Raw genomic sequence first — 4,100 nt, 5'->3', positions numbered from 1 at the left:
TGGGGAGGCACCAGTGTTTCACTATTTCCTTTATTGGTGATTGTAAGACTGTGCTTTATTTTATTTAATTATATTTTTACATGTCAAATCTTGTAATTGAAGGGAGTAAACCTGATACAAAAAAGGAAATATTAGTAGAAGGCTGTTAGAATAGATATTTAAAGTATCTTTATTTAACAATTTCAGCAAAATGACAGGTGGCACACTGTTGTGAGAATGCCTCTCTATCCAAAGTACTGAGCCCAATCCCCATAAAAATCTCCATGCTGTTCTTCACAGAAATGGGAAGAGTAACCTTAAAATGTGTATAGAAGAAGCAGCAAAGACTCCAGACAGCCAACACGATTCTGAGCAATATTAGCATTGCTGAGAGTATGACAAAACCTAATTTCAATTTATACTGCAGAGACCTATTGTTATAAACAGCATGGCACTGGCACAAAACAGACATAGGTCACTGGAGTAGACTAGAGAACCCAAGTACAAGGTCATACAACTATAGCCACCTAATGTTGAGAAGGATGGCAAAAATATGCTCTGGAGAAAAGATGGTTCCTTTAAAATGTACTGGGGAAGCTGGATTGCTATGTTTAGAAGAATGTATGAAATCACCCTGGACAAAGCTAAACTCCAGACGGATCAGGATTCAGGCATAGGTTAGGACACTCTGGATAGCATTACAGCCACTCAAGAAATGAGGTCAATAATCAACAAATGGAATCTCATGATGTGCAGCACAGGAAATTGTCAAGCAGGTGAAGAAATTGTCAAGCAGCAATAGAATGGAAGAAAATTTTTGCCAATTATACATCCAGCATATGCAAAGAACGCACAAGTCTTATTAGCAAGAAAACAACCCAATCTAAAAAATGGGGTGGGTGTATGGAACTGAATATATTTTTTTTAAAATTGAGAGATTTTAATTTTTGTTTTAATCTCACTAGTTCATCTCATGTTCTGTTTATGTTTTGGTCTTGTTTTAATTATGGTAAGCAATATACATCTTCTAATTCATCCATTTCTTTCAAATTTTTCAGTTTAGTAAAGTATATATTTTCAAGGTAAAGTATAATGTTCTGAATTTTATTGTTGTAATTCTTCCCTTTTCATCTCTAATTTTATTTGGGTTCTCTGCTCTAATCTCTTTTTCTCTCTTCTGCTCCTCTCTCCTCCTCTTTCTTCCTCTCCCCTCCCCTCTTCTCCTCTCATCTTTTCTTCTCTTCTCTTGATTAGTTTAGCTAAGAATTTGACAGTTTTATTTATCATTTCAAAGGACCAGTACTTTCTCTGTCAATTGGTGAGAGTGGGGTATGGAAAACACCTACTACTCTTGATTATACTACTAGTATTGATTCATGGCTTTGCATCTAGTATTTGTTTTATGAAACTGGGTACATCTGTGCTCAGGGGATATACATTTAGAATCCTAGTGACCTGAAGGATAGTTTCCTTAGTCCTTACACAGTGACCACTTCTATTACCTCTTAGTAATTTTGGTGTGAAGTCTTTCAGAACAGCAACACCTGTTTGTTTCCTAAGTCCATTTTCTTCCTACACTTGGGATATTGAAGTGCCCCATCTTTTTATATCTCTTTTATGCTTAGATGTGTTTTTTGGAGGCAGCAAATAGACAATTCCTGCTCTTTAATCCATTTTCAAATGGATTTCATAATCAAATGGCTAGTCTGTGCCATTTGATTGGGGGAATTGAAGCTGAAAGACATGCACCCTTCCAGCCATTTGGCTGGTTTTGTAATGTTTAGGTCCCTCCCCCACTTCCTTTCTTCCTTAACTATTATTCCAGCATGATTTTTCCCCCTGTGGTCTTGTGGATGAATTTTTTTTCCTTTCCTTTCATCAGGTTTTATTTTTGGGGGGGGGATATATTTTCTTCAATTGTAGTAGGTCCTATTGTATTTGTTCTGTTTGAAAACTTGAAATACATCTTTCTAGCCCTTCTGATCTTTAACTCTCAGCTAGATAACTTGCTGTCATACTGATGGGCCTGTGTGATGTGCGTGTGGCTAGGAGTTTCTCTTTTGCTGCTCTTTATATCCTGATGGTCCCTACCTTCCATATACTTCTGTGTGTTTAGTGTTTTAATCATGATGCAATGAGAAGGGATTCTTTTATGTCTGGTCTGTTTGTTGGCTTAAAGGCCTCCAGTATCTGTATTGGCATCTCTTGACTTTGAAAGTTGTTTCTGTTGATCTTTTAAAAAGTGTTTTCCATGCTTTTGGAACTAAATTCTTCTCCATCTTCTATGCCCATCAGCCACACATTTGCCTCTTCTGAAATGCCTATCCAAGTATATCCCAGATTTCCCACTGTTGTATGCTGGGCTCCCTCACCTTGCCTTCAAGTACAGTGTTCTGTCATCTCCTTGTTTCATACTATTGATGAGACTTCCCACAGAGCTTTTGATTTGACTCATATTTCTCATTTCTAGAATTTCAGGTTGGTTTTTCCTCAGTATTTCTAGCTCTTTATTGAAGACCTGTTTCACATCCTGCAGCATCTTCCTTATTTCATCCATCTGTTAATGTTCTCAATCAGGACCTTATTTGAATGTGCATACTTTTTCTTAAGTTCCCCTGCCGGGATTTTTCCTGGTCCAGCCTCATGAGATGTCATTACTATAGAATTTGTAACTTTTGGATGAATTGTATTGTGGTGGTTACTTCCTTGGGGTTTACATATCTGCTGTTACGTATCAGCTACCTTTTTTTTTTTTTTTTTTTTTTTTCAGTTAAAGTATTTGCTATGTTCTCGTGGAATTTGGAAGTGATAAAGTTGAGTATGTAGTTCAGCAAATAGTTCCTTGGTCCAGGAGCTGAGTGACTGGTGTAAAGTCTGTATTATTCTTTGACTAGAAAATTAACTGCGAGAACAATCATGCTGAAATTCCCATGATATAAATATCATACAAGTGCTGGGCGGTGGTGGCGCACGCCTTTAATCCCAGCACTTGGGAGGCAGAGGCAGGCGGATTTCTGAGTTCGAGGCCAGCCTGGTCTACAGAGTGAGTTCCAGGACAGCCAGGGCTATACAGAGAAACCCTGTCTCGAAAAAAAAAACAAAAAACAAAAAAATAAATATCATACAAGCTAGTCAGTCACATTGGTGCCTTTGATCTCAATAACCATTGGAGGATAAATAATCAAGGATGATATGGCATATACTCAGGATTAAGTATTAATCAGATTTTGAAAAAGAAAATAAAATTGAGGTGGGTAAAGTAAGTAGGATGGGAAAGTTGAGAGGACTACAGATTTTAGAGATTGTTAAATCGTAGAGGGTTAAAATTAAGAAGCAAATTGAGAGGGAATAGAATGAGAGAATGAAGAGGGATATATGCAATGTCGATAAACAATATAGTAAAAAATGTCTTAGAATAAACTGGGTGAAAACACATAAACAATACTCCTAAGACATGAGCAACACACAAACAAAAGCAGAACCATCAGGAGACATTATATGTAAGACTGGAAATAAAGAATTAAAAACATTAAAATAAAAAGTGAACATTTTAATTACTTTTCTCTTGCTTTGCTAAAACACCATAACCAAGGCAACTTATTAAAATATAAAAAAACTTGGGCGGGGGCTTATGGATTGAGAAGGTTGGAGTCCATGGTTTCGGAGTGAAGGAAGAGCTTAGAGCTCACATCTTGATCCACAGCCATGAGCAGAGAGCAAGCACTGGGAAATTCAGGAGTCTTTTGAAACCTTAGTGCCTACACCTAGTGGCACACTTCCAACAATCCTTACCAAGAATTCCACCAACTGGGGACCATGTATTCAAACATAAGCAACGAGGCCATTCTCATTCAGACTATCACAGTATTATGTAGAGTGAATTGCTGACACAGCCGTGCTGAGCTGAGGTTCTTGGGTCCCTCCAGCTGTAGTAGGCTCTACTTGGTACTATGTGTGGAAAGCATTTTTCTCAAACCTATACTTATAGTATTGTATAGTCCAAAATATTAATAATATAAATAATCATTCTGCCATTTTGACTTCTGTGTGTTTTATCATTAGGGTGTAGTATTACTCTTTAAAACTGTGTACTCTCTCTCTCTACATATATATATATATAT

At 37.1% G+C, this 4,100-nt stretch overlaps 1 protein-coding gene across 3 annotated transcripts in view; it reads left to right on the top strand.

The window, feature by feature from the left end:
- The window catches only part of Wdr78 (WD repeat domain 78), an 83,169-nt gene that overhangs the window by 17,563 nt on the left and 61,506 nt on the right, over positions 1 to 4,100 (top strand). The window lies entirely within an intron of this gene.

Source organism: Mastomys coucha, unplaced genomic scaffold, assembly GCF_008632895.1.
Source record: "Mastomys coucha isolate ucsf_1 unplaced genomic scaffold, UCSF_Mcou_1 pScaffold18, whole genome shotgun sequence".
Taxonomy (NCBI): domain Eukaryota; kingdom Metazoa; phylum Chordata; class Mammalia; order Rodentia; family Muridae; genus Mastomys; species Mastomys coucha.
Note: the sequence above shows the minus strand (reverse complement) of the source record. Positions and strands in the feature narration are given on the sequence as shown.